This window comes from Euprymna scolopes, chromosome 38 (assembly GCF_053919585.1).
Source record: "Euprymna scolopes isolate OS-2025 chromosome 38, ASM5391958v1, whole genome shotgun sequence".
Lineage (NCBI taxonomy): Eukaryota > Metazoa > Mollusca > Cephalopoda > Sepiida > Sepiolidae > Euprymna > Euprymna scolopes.
This window is the reverse complement of record NC_136519.1, coordinates 58,100,313-58,116,418: the sequence shown is the minus strand read 5'-3', so window position 1 is coordinate 58,116,418 and position 16,106 is coordinate 58,100,313. Positions and strand designations below refer to the sequence as shown.

Genomic DNA, 16,106 nt, shown 5'->3' with positions numbered 1-16,106 from the left:
ATTATTTATTTATTTTATTATTTCTATGCTATTATCCACTAATTCTTATATTTCCCTCTTAATATCAAGCCCTCTTACCGCCCCCAGTCATCACTTACGACAGATATGAGGTTTCACCCTTCGTAACTAGATAAAAAATCATAGATATAACGTAATATATTCCTTTTTCGGTTCAAAAATAAGAAAGTCTCCCCAGAATAATTCCGCTGTTTCTGATTGGCTGAACTCTTACCATTTCTATATTCCGGATTAACGGCATTCGCATGCTAAACAAACATTAATGGGCCATTCAAATTTGACGTCGCAATGAAACCTACTTTTGCCCTCTGCGTAAATTGCTGCGTTCATTTTCTTACATTTTATGGCGTCATTTTGTATTTCCTTTTTCTCTTTTCCTCCCCCCCCCCCAATCTTATCACTCTCTGTATATAATCTTCCTACCTCTCTCTCTCTCTCTCTCTCTCTTTTGCTTTTTACATATCTGTTTATGCCACAGAAAAAACATTTTACGGAGATGCCGAAGAAAAACAACAACAAACATTTATTTCCTATCTCTCTCTTGCTTGCTGGCTGTGTACATTTGTTCCAGCAATCATATATTTTCAAAGATAGTTACGTTTTTTAATGTTCGATTTAAAAACAAATGTTTCGCCAATATCATCTACTAGTTTCATACTTATGTTGTTTAAACTGTATGTTTTGTTAACATATGTGAAATATTCGCTTGTTATTTTTATAGTAAACTCTATTTTATGTTTATTTTTTCCCTTACAGTAAAAATATATAAACATATGTTTACTTTTTTTTATCAATTGATTTTATATTTTTTAATCACATATCTTTTCAAATAACTATGTGTATTTAAGTTAATATGTTATATATTTTGTAAAACTGTTAGATAATTTAAACATATATTTATTTACAGAAACATGAAATGAGAACAATGAATGTGTCACATTTTTCGTCGCGTGCAAGCGATTCTATAAGTCACTCCGTCGGTCGATCTGTCGGTCGGTCGTCTGTCGGTCGGTCTGTCCGTAACACTTTTGTGCTTGGCCTTTTTGGTTAAGATCAAAGGTCTGTTGTTAATAGATGCTGTTCTTAGCTTTTCAAGTTTTTCTTGACCTTTTGGCCAAGATCAAAGTGAAGTATCTGACCGGCAGATACTGCAAGCAAAGACCATATGTGGGGGTAGCCCCACATATAAGACCTTGGTCAATTTAGGGGCAACCCTTCATACCAATTGTCACTATCCAGCTCCCCTACTCCCCGGGGAGTTGGTCCCCATTTTCCCTTCACTCCTCACATTTAAAATCGGCCTTGTGCCCTATTTGCTCGGTGGGGGAGCAAATAAATACGAACCCCACATATAAGAACTTGGTCAATGTAAGGGTCAACCCTTCATACCAATTGTCACTATCCAGCTCCCCTACTCCCCTGGGAGTCTGTCCCCATTTCCCCTTCACTCCTCACATTAAAAATCGGCCTTGTGCCTAATTTGTACGGTGAGGGAGCAAATAAATACCCTTTTCTTGGCCTTTTGGCCAAGATCAAAGTGTATTATCTGTTCTTACTACATGCTGTACTTATGTTTGTAACTTTTCCTTGGCCACATAGCTAAGATGAAAGTGTAGTATCCGTCTTAATAGATGCTGAACTTACGTTTGTAACTTCTCGGCCGCATGGCTAAGATCAAAGTGTAGTTACTATAAGTCACTCCGTGACACATGTACTTTTTATTTCTTTTTATATTTATTATACCACTATTTATTGGTTTTCGGGTTTCCTGAATACGAAAATAACGTTTCAAATTCCCTAATTCAAATAATTTTGTGATATAAAGTAGGGGATCACTTTTCTCTATTAATTTAATGTAAAATGATCACCCACTTTACAACCAGTCAGTCTCAAAGCCATTCAAGCCAGTCTCCATATCTTTCAAGTTTTTTTTTAAGGATTCCAGTTATTTTTTAAGCATTCAAGTCATTCTTAAGGTCATTCAGTTGATCCTTAAGTTCATTAAAGTCATTCTAAGTCATTTACTTTTTATTTATTTAAGTAATTTCAGCCAATTTTTCGGTCATTTTAGTTTATCTTTAAGAATTTCATGTCAATCCTACATTCATGCATTCATTCATTACACGAGAGCACGCGACTAATGGCCTTGTTTACAGTTTAAGCAGTTTCAAAAAGGTGAATGTGCAACAGAAAATAGTTTACCAGTTTTAAATTGTCGATATTTCACATCTGTTAAAAACATTAAATTCAAACAACATAAGTACGAATCCAGTTGATGATATTGCCGAAATATTTATTTTTAAATCGCCGATGATCGTAATAGATTCTGGATTCATTCTTGAGATTGCGCACACGTTATTTTTTTGTGTGTGTGTGGGAGAGGGGGGTAAATTTATACATTAGGTCGCTCTTAACAATTTTCTTTAGAATGACGACTTTTGTAGGTTTTCGACTATGCTGATTAAGGAAAGCTAAGACAATACATATACAGATATAAAGACCTATTGTATGCACTGTAATTCACTGGCTGCCAGGTTTGTACGCACGCGAGATGAACAAATTTTAGCATTTGCGGGTGAGTATACTGACAACGATATCACGGTTAAATGTGGGGGAATTATCCCCCCACCAAATGGGTTGTCTACTCCGAAAGCCCTTTTTAACATGGGGAATTTGGGATGTCTATTCAAAACGTCATTCTTAACATGGCGATATTCAAAGAAGTGAAGTGAAAAAGTTGTAATTGTTCATATTTTAATAATTCATATTTAATGAAATTTCTGTTTTATATTGTCTTTTTTAAGATGTAAAAACAAAGACAACATAAAACTAAAATTTCATTAAATATTTTTGGTGGAAAAGTTGAAGAGAAGAGGAAGACTTGGACAACAAACGGAAATAGACAGGACTGCTACCACTGATTTCGATCACTCTTAACAGTTCATATACAGTGAGAATCCCTAACTTCCATGGGCACCAACAGCAATCGCAGTTTACTTTTTTGCAAGGCGGCAGGCTTCCACTGGGCAACGCCGGTTGGCGGGTCCTTCTAGTATACAATATAAATATGTAGCTGTTATGAGAACTTTCGCATTAAAGTAAAATAAACTCTGCTTACAATTATAAATACGAGGCTAATATTCTCGTAGAGAAATATAGCGATATAACGCGAGACTATAAACTGCCATAAAGTACCGACAATCTTTTTCTTTCACTTTTAAATAAAATATATTCTTTCTACCTAAACCTGTTTATTGCGTCTTTCTCCATAGTCCTTTCTTAGGGCCACAATAACCGATGATGAGCTTCTGAAAACCCATGTACGAAAACTGAATTTTTAATAAGTTTTACCACAACAAATCGATTTTTAGTTTTTAGTTTTCATTTGGGTTTTCTCTTAATGAGAAAATTAAAATTTGTGACTAAAATAGTTGATTTCAATTTTTTCTGCAAAAAAAAAACAGGTGAACTTTAATTAAGAGAAGCGTCATGTTTTTACCGCAAGGGCTACATTGTGTTGAGCGTTTAGAAGCCAAGCAAGGCTACGTAGAAAACAGTAAATTATTTTTTCAAACGTTTGACCGTATTTACTATTTTCCTTCCCTCTTTTTAAAAGAAAATACTAAACAATAGAGAGCATAAATAAACTTCGGCACAAATTTGAAAACTTCAGCAAAAAAACAGAAAGAGTAATGCAGTAACCGCAAAAACAAAACAGACTTAATTGATTAAATACCAGATACAACAGCAGAACCAAAGCGAATAACAGAAAATTGAAGAAAGATTTTAAAAACTATTACTGAAATAAAACAACAACAACAACAACAACAACAACAAAACAGATGATACTGAACGAACAACAACAAACGCGAATGCTTCCGGAATAATAAGAAAAAACTTATTACTACAAATATAACAAAAACGTGAAAAACGTGTGACTTAACTTTTTTCTGGAATCGGAAAACTCTTAACAGATTGTTCAGCTGGAAAGAATAGTTATTTCATAAGAGATGGAAATGCGTAGATTTAACCAAGAAAGATGACGGGAAATATGTAAGATTTGCATCAATAGTCAACAAACATTGCGACGATTTCAATTTTGCAGAACTTGATGTTGACGATTTCAAGTGCCTGATATATGTACAACGATTTATATCGGCAAAAGACTCTGAAAACCGACGTATGGTGTTAACTAAACTAAAAATCGAGCCAACGCTTATACTACAAAAGAAAACTGCCAAAAAATAATCAGCGTTAAAAACAATACAAAGAACCTTCAAGAATCCGGCGACGCGTACGTTAGAAAGATAGATACAAAGTCAAAAATCATATTCTTCAGAAAAACTAAAAAATTAAGGCCATACTACTATGGAGATTTACGAATTCACTCATAATAGATTCTGCTATACATTATATAAACCAAGATTCTCGTACTTGTGGAAAAATATTGCGATATAATGCGAAAGTACCGAAAATCTTTCTTTGTCTTATACTTTCTTGTAAAATATATTATTTCTACCTAATCTGTTGTTCGCGACTTATTTTATGACACTTTCGTAAGGCCACAACAATGACATATATATATATATATATATATATATATATATATATATATATGTGTGTGATACACACACACACAGATATATATGTACGCATGTATGCATATAACGTACGTATATAGATAATTTACATATACGTATATAAAAAACAGTATACATATATACATATGCATGAAATATTGGCATGCGCATATAGATAATATATATATATATATATATATATATATATATATATATATATATATATATATATAACACATATAGAAACTAGCAGGTAGACCCGACGGTGCCCAGAATTTAATGAGGATTAACGAATCGTCCCCACTTCCAATATTTTTATCGTCATGGAAATCGGTCTAATCACATATTTCCGAATTAAATCGGTTCATTGCCTTTTCCAGTCGAGGACCTACCGTAATGAAGGAAGTTTCACATGCCTTCCCGCAGTTATTAGTCCATAATATAATGTAGTTTAAATTGTCCTTTAAAGGACCTTTTGTTGATTTTATAAGTGTATTTTTATATAATGACTCAACTTCATGCTTTAAATTTAAAAGAAAAGTATCATGGGTCAATTGTGTTCTAAATAAAAACATACATTTCTATCACCCCCTGTCTTATCAACGATTATGCTATTAATTTTATACACCGGACCATCCAGCTTGTACGGTGCTTAAACTTTTTAAATGCACCTTTGATATTAGGCTGTATAATGGCGTTAACTTTGGTCAAAATAAGACTATTCCTTCTTTAATCGGGTTTATTTTTATTATCGATTTTCGATAATTATCGGAGGTATTCCGATACTGAACCTATCTTAGAACACTCCCAGACGCATATGTACATTTGTGTGAAATTTAAAAAAAAATCACTATTTTGGAGTCCATATGAAACAAACTACCACACACATATACACTAACTATTACTGTTATATTTGATTATACAAAAAAAATATATAAATAGATATAACAATCGTTTTTCACAATAAATTTTAAATTTACAGACACATGTGTTTCTAACTTCCGTAATTTTTATAGTAGAATATGATTATTACTGCCAGTTGGAATGTTTGGAATCGATAAAAAAAAGTCAGCTCCTACTTCGTGGGTTAGCAGAAATTAATACAAGAATTCAGAGAAGTTAAGTATCTATAAATGCCAAATCAGTGGGCATAAACAGTAAACAATCAGAGCGTATTCAACAACAGGAAGTTCGCTTAGGTTGAGGGCTTATTCCTAACTGGCCTTATATCGATAATAATTTCAGACCAGAGTTCACGTATTCGTAAGGTGTTTAAGGGAAGCTCCATGGTTTGATAAGCTTCTGGGCTTGACCTTTACTCCTGATCTGAAATAGAACACGTACATCAAGTAAGTTTGCAAGGTCGCTGGAAAAATGGTAGAATCCTTCTACCGCCCCAGAAGATATCTCACCCCTGATGCAATTCTCCATCTATATAAAAGCCAAGTACGTCCAAGGATGGAGTACTGCTGCCACACCTGGACAGAAGCTGCTAAAAACAGCCTATCTTGCTTTGATAGAGTACAAAATAGGATTCGTGGCTTAGTGGGGAATACATTTTTCTCTTCCCTGCAACCTCTCTCCCTCAGGAGAGACGTTGCGAGCCTGTCTTTGTTTTATCGTTACTACCATGGCAAGTGCTCGTCTGAGCTCCAATCTCTGGTCCCCCCTCGCCAATATTTCACAATAAACACCCGGCTAGCCTGAAACCACTGTCAAAAAATGTCCCCACTCTTTATCTGTGCCAAAACCAAAACGTAGATTCCATGAATAAAGCTTTTTTCTTAGAAGTGCACACCTGTGAAACTCTGTTCCGTTTGCCTGTTCTTCACCTGAATACAACCTGGATGTCTTCAAGTCCAACATTAACAAATTCCCGATGAACTGCCCCCTTAAGTAAGACACTTTATCAAATCTCCAATACTAACGTACTGTACACGCAATAACCCTTATCCCCGAGTGGCTTCCGGGCTTTGATAAGTGGTGACTACCTTGTAAATATAATAAAAGGTGTTACACGTAGATATAAATGTTCGTTGGTTTTCCGATTAGATTTATTCTAAAATCATTTTCTGTTACTAGCACTACGTTCATCTTGATAGCGATCTTAATCTATGCCTAACCCTCCCCCAGAAGATTTCCTACATTTAATAGAATCCATATGCCAAGTTTTATCTAAAAAGGCCCTTGACCCTTAGACCTGATCTTCGGGTCATTATTTGTCTTGATAAAACTTCAGACCGAATTTCTTCTGTCATACTCGCCCTCCCTTACTCTCTCTCTCTCTCTCTCTCTCTCTCTCTCTCTCTCTCTTTCTTTCTTTCTTTCTCTCTTGTTTACTTGGTGACGTAAACATCTTGTAATATCTTCATTGTGTATGGGTTTCAATCTTTCTCTGTTTTTATGGGGATCGTCATATCTGTGTGCACGATTATCCTCTATATATTAATGCTCCACATCACAATTGAATTGTGCCGCCATTCGCATCTTACGAGGACAAAAAAAAAGAAAGATGAACACACTTTTAAATAGAAATAGCTAAACAATAGATTCGACACATAGTAAATGTAGAGACATTCTTCAGTGAATAACATAAGGGCAATAACTTTCAGTCTTTTATTAGAGTTAACGTTCCTTGTTGGCTTTTTTTTTAGCTTATTTACTGAATCTAAAACAAATGCCTTGTGAGAAAGCATAAATATTTACAAAGTTGAACATTATCGATCTTGTGCAACGCCGCTTTAGGATTAGATGGTAAAAACATACGATATTTTATATTCAAATTTGTAAAATTATTTTCCAGCTATATTGATAATGTTTGGATGAGAGCATGTAATATCGAAATTATGTTCTTTATAACATTATTAAATGACTAGCGAGGCTACCCGCTGGGGGACCGAATAAACAATGAGAAAAGTTGATTTTGAATATAATTGGCGGGAGGAATTTTTAATGTGTATGTCTCATTTACTATTTTCGACTAAAAGAATATTTTACCTACCCTAGGACGGCTATTACACATATATGAAATAACTGTACCTTCCCTAGGACAGGTAATTTACAGAATGTATATGAACATTTTTTACCCTTTTGGGGCGGGTAATTTACAACTCATATTTAAAATATGTTTACTTACCTTCAGACGGGTAATTAATGCACATATATGAAACAATTTTACATACTCTCGACAGGTATTGTAACACCATATTTGAAATAATTTCTCTTCCCACCAAGGCTACCATAATTTTAAGGAAACTGTAATCATTTTTAGAAGATGGATCGTTAAGATTCCCAAATTAATGCATGAATACAGATATGTTGGTTAATGAGTTCGCAACCTTTGCTTCGCCATAAATTTCAACATTACTGCGTTTCTTTCCTTCCTCACTATTGGCATTATTATTGTAAGACGAATTATGTTATTTATGGAAGATGCCTCAGCAGGATTTTAAAATTAATGCATAAATACATTGACACAGTTAAGTGATTAGACAACCCTTGCTTCATTATCAAATTCTACATTACTCTGTTTCATTTTTCTCCACTACCGACAACAATATTTTTTTTGAAAAAAGACGTCATTTTCGTAAGCTTACTCAGCAGACTTTACAAACAAATAAACAAATATGTTGAAAATCTTTGTGATTAAGCAACCCACATTACTGTGTTCTTTCCCTCCCTACTACTGAAACTATCATTTTAAATAAAATGATATTATTTCTTGACCATAACTCATCAGGTTTTCTAAATAATTACATAACTGCATTGATGCGAAGGATCATTAGGCAACTTTTACTTTACCACAATGTTCAATATAAATATAGTTCTCCCCCCCTTTACTACAACAACCGCCAACAACATATTAGTAAGAGAAACGGTATCATTTCCGGAATATGATTCCATAGTTATTCCATATTTTTGGAATATGACATGGTGGGAGATTGCACCACCCCAAAATGGACATTACTCTCTCCAGCCGCACCGCAAAAGTGAAGGTTTGTTAATTCATAGAGAACTCCAGAGAACGTTAAAAAGCAACATAATCATGTGTCTTTCTACTCACCACTACAACTGTGACGTCATTCCACGAAGTTAACATTGACATTTCAGAAAAAATATTGTTGATAACCTACGGAAATTTATATGGTCTTATTATTTCATTGTAAACAGACCAATCAATTAACTCACATTTCATTATTTTTTAAAAGTCTTGGATATGTCACTAACTTCGATAATGCTTTTTCATAATTTTAACCCACATTATCGCCCCTTCTCTTACCAAAAATAATAACATTGATGTATTGTCTGATACATGTTATTATTTCATTACAAACACACCAAACAATTAACTCACATTTCATCATTTTTCATAATTCATTAATATGTTACTAATTTCGACAACCATTTTTTTATAATTTTAACTCACATTATGCCCCCCTTACGAAAATAATAACTTTGATATATTATCTGGGCTATTCATTTCATTACAAACATACCAATCGATTTATTCACATTTCATCATTTTTCATAATTCTTGGATATGTTACTAATTTCGACAATCATTTTTTGATAATTGTTACTACATTATCGACCCCCACCTTAAGAAAATAATAACTTTGATATATTGTCTGGGTTTATTATTTCATTACTAATATACCAATCAATTAACCCACATATAATCATTTTTCATAATTCTTGAATATGTTACTAATTTTGACAATCATTTTTCATAATTTTAACCCACATTATAACCCCCTTACAAAAATAATAACTTTGATATATTGTCTGAGTTGATTATTTCATTACAAACACACCTATTGAGTAATTCACATTTAATAATTTTTCATCATTTTTTAATGTTTTCATTTTTCATAATTTGAACGTAAATTGTCGCCCACCCCTTACAAATATAATAAATTTGATATATTGTCTAGGTCGTTTTCTGTTTGTCTTGTATTGTTTTTTTCATTACAAACACATCAATTGATTTATTCACATTTCATCACTTTTATGATTCTTTGATACGTTACTATTTCGACAATAAGTTTTTATAATTGTAACTCACATTATCGCTCCCCCTACGAAAATAATAACTTTGATGTATTGTCTGGGACGATTATTTCATTACAAACAGATCAATCAGTTAACTCATGTTTCATCATTTTTCATAATTCTTGGATATGTTACTAATTAAGACAATCGTTTTTCATAATTTTTACCCACATTATCGCCTTACCTCTTACGAAAATAATAACGATGTAATAATATCTGTTAAAAATATACATGAAATAAAGTAATGTTTACATCGTAAACTGTTTCCGACATTTCCGGCACTAACTTCTTATTCTCCACCCCACTGTTATAAGTATACATTAAATAAATTAATATCTAAAATGTAAAATGTTGAAGCCATTTCCGTGTCTGACTCTATATATCCCACCCCACTGTTAAAAATATGAATATATATTAATGTTTAACTCGTAAACGGTCTCGGCCATTTCTTGGACTGATATTCTATCCCCCACCCAACTGTTAAAAACATACATGAAATAATGTAATGTCTAAATTGTAGACTGTTTCAGCTTTTATATATTAGATCAAGTAATTTTGAGATCGTAAACTACTTCAGCCGTTTCCGGGCCTGACTCCGTATTCCCACTTCTTTTAAAAATATATATATGAAATAAAGTATTTTTGAGGTGATAAACTGATTCAGCCATTTCTAGGACTTACTCCATATTCCCCTCCCCACCTTTTAAAATATATGCTGTGTCGGTTATTCTGTAATTTTTTTACAAGGAGGTAATGTCTATATTACGCTTACTTGGCCTTTTGGCTAGGATCAAAGTGTGGGGTCTGTTCTGACGCAGCATTTCAGCGAAATATTCTACTGGCCTCCTCTCCATTAACAGAAAAAGTGGTGGTAATGCTTGGGAGAATGAACAGGTACTAATTCACCACTCCCCAACCTCACCTAAAAAAAGGTTTGGTAATCCCTGGCGGCCTCCAGGGTACTTTTTAAAGCAACGTAATCGTACTAGTACCCTCCCCGCCATCATCAACACATGACGTCACTTTCGGAAAATGACTCAGCAGTTTTTCGAAATACATGATTTCATTATAAATTGTTTGTATTTTTAAATATGCGCACTATACTGTAGAAGCATCTTTTTTAAATTTATTCTACTCAAAAAATAAATACTTCAAAGTGCAGTTAGTGATTAAGCAACACTTGCTTTACAATAAACAAATCAATAAATTGGATTAAGAAACAGATACTTAATGTCAACTAATACTAAACAAAATTAGAGATAATACATGTCAGTTTCTTATTTAATAAATTGTTAGGTGAAAGTACAGAATAGCTTAAATAATACCTTCCCCTCCCTATATTAAGAATGGCTTTCTAAATAATATCGTTGTTTCAGCACTGTCCGTACTCCGTGTGTCACCCCCTCCTCCGTCTTAAAATAATGTATGAAATTAAGTAAATATGGGATTATAAAAAATATATATAGTTTTGTTTACAAATTTCAAACCGCGAGAAAAATGTACGTATGATTTCGTTTTCTTTTTTTGTTTTTTGTTTTTTGTTTTTTTGTTTATAATACAAAAACATAAAAAAAAAATGAGTGGTGTCATCAGTTAGACTTGAGATTAAAAAGAACGTTCCAGTCTGAGAAAAAAATCAAATTTACACGTGCATGCGCACAAGAAAACAAAATGTAAGCTAATGCTTAATGAACATTTTACATGTAAATTTGCCGATGTCTTTATGCGATATGCATGCATGTAAGCAAATATATTATTCGCTATAAACAACCCTTGGTGCATGTATATTATTTCCTGAGAATTTCAGAGCTATGTAACCAGTAGTTTAAGCGTTTACTTGTTCGATAGTTACACACACACACACACACACACACACACACACACACACACACACACACACACACACACATACGTCTACGGTTTTATTTATATAGATTGTTTTGTAATGTGTTTATTATTTAAACTTTCCTCTAAGTTCTCATTATTTTGACAACCACCTTACTAGAGTGTAGGCTTTATATATATATAAACTTAGAATTGAGGGGAAATATTTCCAGTCTAAGACTATTCATAACATTTGTGAAAAAGAAAATTATAAATAAAATAATCAAGCAATTTTTTTACAAAATAAACGATTTTTAAATATAATGTTTCTTTAGAATTTGAATTCACCCAAATAAACTTTTTTCGAAAAACACCTAAAACTTAGATGAGAGTTTGATTAGGTCCAGGCTTTGAAAAATCTGCTGAAGTAAAAAATATTTGCAAACAAAACGGAACGTTCCAATTATATATATAAAAAAATAAAATAAGAATAGTAGTTTGGATATTCTAAATAATACAAATTATGAATCCTCATCTGAATAATTCCGCAACATGTTTATCTCTTTGGCAAAATATAAACAAGTAAACACGGTATATAAACATCTATATCAAGTTCCCTCAAAGGGATGGGTATTCTTTCTAGTATACATATAGGTTTAAGCGTGGGAAGGCGGAACCATGAATTAACAGAAATCTATTTTAAAAATATTCTTGTAATAATGTTGACTGTTATTTCATGTATATTATGATTCCGTTTCTTTCAAGAAAAAAAAAGCATTGCTGTGTGAGCTAGTTTTTTGTATTATTTTTACATCCGGGTTTTAACTTGCCATAAATAAAATGGACCACCTGGAATGAGAATTCTTACAAAACAGAAAATAACCGTGCATAAACAATTTATAGGTTTGGCACTAATTGGCAGATATCTGAGGTCTCTGTTTTATGACATCTTTTTGGTGTTATTGATTACCAAATGTATGATGTGTTCTACGGGATATCAGCTGTTTTGGGGTAATTAAATAGCGACACCAACCGTTTTTGGCATAATAGACAAATACTTGACAATCAGTGCTTCATGACTCTTTTCTAAATGTTCAACTATATAAGATGAGGGTGAATAGTAACTGAAGAAATCCGTAGAAAAGAGTGGTTTTGTGCTATACACAGCTAAGGAAATGCGAGTTTTAGGGTTGTCCCCGACTATTATCGACTATTTCAGGTAATAGTAAAAAAGATATTCTATTGCATAGAGTTCATGGGTTGGTTCGTTTATGGCTTAACAATTTCATGTATTTTTGTGCATATCCGTTCGAAGCGTTGAGTGAAATTTGAAGAATAAAACATGTATAAATACATTTGAAGCCAAAACTGCAACGCGAATTTTTTTTTTTACAAACACCTGTTTATTTTATATAAAAAAGTTCGCGTTGCAGTTTTGGCTTCAAATGTATTTAGACATGTTTTATTCTTCAATTTAATGTATATTTCACTTTGTGTATTTTACATTGAACTTACGCAAGTTGACTATTGAAATGACCGTACGTTATAATATTCTAATAACAGAAGGGTTTAATATTGTAATCATAGTATGTAGTAATATTGTAACAACAGTAAGTTGCGATATATTAATGACAGTATGATGTGATACTGTAATTATAATCAAACGACAGCATGTTGCAACCGTATGTAGTAATATTTTATGACAATCTTTTGTATTTAGAGTATGTTGTGATATTGCAATAACAATAAGTTGTTATATTGTAATGACATTTTTTGTAATTTTTAACGACAGTATGCTGTAATATTATAATTGCAGTATGTAATATTGGAATTGATTATACTATCATATTACAATTAAAATATGTTTTATGATTTAATGTCGTAATAACAGAATAGTTTTATATTTTAATGACAGTATGTATTTTAATGACAGTATGTATGTTAATATTGTAATAACAATATATTGTAAAGTTGTAATAACAATACGTTGTAATATTTTCTGCAGTTTTTGTAAAATTGTAATGACAAAATGTTGTAGTTACCTAATGACAGTGTATGGTAATCTGATAAATAAATAATGTTATGATATTGTAATTAAAATATTTTGTTATGTTATACCTACAATATGTTGTAATTTTGTCATAGCCATATGTTTATAATTTTATCCCAGTATTTAATTATATTGCAGTATTTACAGTATAGTGTAATATTGTAATGATAAAGTTTTGCAATATTTTACACTACATTGTAATATTCTATGGGCTTTATGTTGCAATGTTTAATGATCGTATGTTCTCATGATCGTAACGTTCTAATTGCCAGTATTTTGTAATATTGAATTCATAGTATGTAATTATATTGTAATGGCAGTATGTTGTAACGTTGTCTTGGCATGGAGTGCAATATTTTATTTTCACTATGCTGTAATATTGTAATGCCATCATGCTGTAATATTGACATAAGATTAAGTTGAAATAGAAAATATGGTCATATTCTAATGGCAATATGTTGAAGTCTTGTAATTATAGCATTTTGTAATGAAAGTGTGTTGCAATATTATATTATATTATGTTGCTATGTGTTATAGTGTAACGACGGTAAAGTTTAATACTTTAATGGCTGTATGTTGTAATACTGTTATGAGTGTACTGGTATGACGGTACTGTTATATTTTAATTAGACTATGTGTTCATATTGAGAAAATTTTGGTAATATTGTAATGAAAGTATGTTAAATATTGTAATTACAATATTTTGTATTATTTAACTTGCAGTATTTAGTGTAACCGTAGTATGTTGTAATATTTAACTAGCATATTAGAATAGTGTGGTTAGAGTCTGTTGTTGTATTGTAATAAGAGTGTATCATGATTTTGTAATGAGAATACGTTGGAAAAGAATAATGTCTTAACACTGAGATGAAACTATTTTGAAATAATGTAATGAAAGTATGTTTTAATTTTTTTAATCATAGTATGTTAAAAATATTGATATATTATGGTGTACTATTGTAACGACAGTATTTTGTAATATTGTAAAGAGAGTATGTTTTAATGCTAGTATGTTTTTATCTTGTAATGATATGGCTTTTAATATTGAAACAACAATATGTTGTAATATTTAATGACAGTATGTAGTAATATGCAATTACAATATATTGTAATATTGTAATGAAAGTGTGTTGCGATATGTCATAATATTCTAAGAACAATCGTTTATAATAGTGTAATGTGTGCTGTTACTCACTCACACACACGCTCGTGCGCAAATAAACGAACGTTCATTGATTTTAATTTCATCGCGCATTTTCTTCTATCAACGACATAATTTCAAATACGCCCATGTGCTTTTCTCACAACAACAAAAGCAAAATAGAAATATTTCTAGCGGGCGTAGGCGAAGACAATACCACGTGACAATATTGGCCAATGAGAAATTTTAGAAGATTCTTTATTTAACGCTTTCCCAAACCAAATATCAGCGGCAGTAATCTTGTGCTGGAATCCGATTAAAAAAGAATTTAAACGCAACAAACATTCTTTCTCTCTCTTTTCGCTCCAACTTGACACAAGAACATGTCTCTCGTTTTAATCTCATCGTCGTTTTCAAATCTGTCGAAACCATAATTACACGCGCCCGGGCATCCAAAAAACCACACTAATGCACACACACGCCCATTCCCTACATTTCATTTGAGAATTACTAACAACGGACTGCTTTCCTCATGGGACTTTTGAATAAGGCGAACTTCTCCAGTTAAAACAAAAACAAGAAATAAGGACATTATTTTCACAAAAGACTTTCACCTTCCAATCTTATTATTTAAACGAAGAATTTCATCTAACATGACCTTTTAATCTTAGTAATTCCACAAAGGATTTTCACCTAATGTGAATATTCTAACCTCAATGATTTCACAAGAACATTAACCGATCGGACTTTGCTTGTTCATCTTGTTATTTTGTTGAAAAATAAATGCGGCGCATTTTAAACGGGAAGGAGGTGTCATTGTGTTTTATTTCTTTTTATATTATTATATTGTTATAGAGTATATTTTATATTGTAATAACAATCTAATTATACATTGTATTCACAGTAATAACAATATGTTCTAATTGCTAAATAGCAGTATTGTTGCGATATTGTAATGACAATATGTTGTGATATTGTAATGACAATACGTTGTGATATAGTAATTACAATGCGTTGTGATATGTGATAACAATATGTTGTGATATTGTAATGACAATAATTTGTAATATTGTAATGATAATGTTGTGATATTGTAGTGAAAATATATTGTGATATTGTAATGACAATATTTTGTGATATTGTAATGATAATATGTTGTGATATTGTGATGACAATATGTTGTGATATTGTAATGACAATATGTTGTGATATTGTAATGACAATATGTTGTGATATTGTAATGGAAATAATATTGTGATATTGTGATGACAATACGTTGTGATATTGTAATGATAATATGCTGTGATATTGTAATGACAATATATTGTGATATTGTAATAATATGTTGTGATATTTTAATGAAAATATGTTGCTATATAGTGATGACAATATGTTGTGATATTTTGATGACAAAGTTGTAATGTTGCGATATTGTGAAGAC

General features: G+C 31.9%; 1 protein-coding gene and 1 pseudogene across 11 annotated transcripts in view; both read left to right on the top strand.

The window, feature by feature from the left end:
* Window positions 1–16,106, top strand: part of LOC145263161 (solute carrier family 28 member 3-like) — a 688,175-nt gene that overhangs the window by 550,808 nt on the left and 121,261 nt on the right. The gene's annotated exons all lie outside the window — the stretch shown is intronic.
* On the top strand, window positions 1,524–1,662 carry LOC145263436 (U2 spliceosomal RNA; annotated as a pseudogene).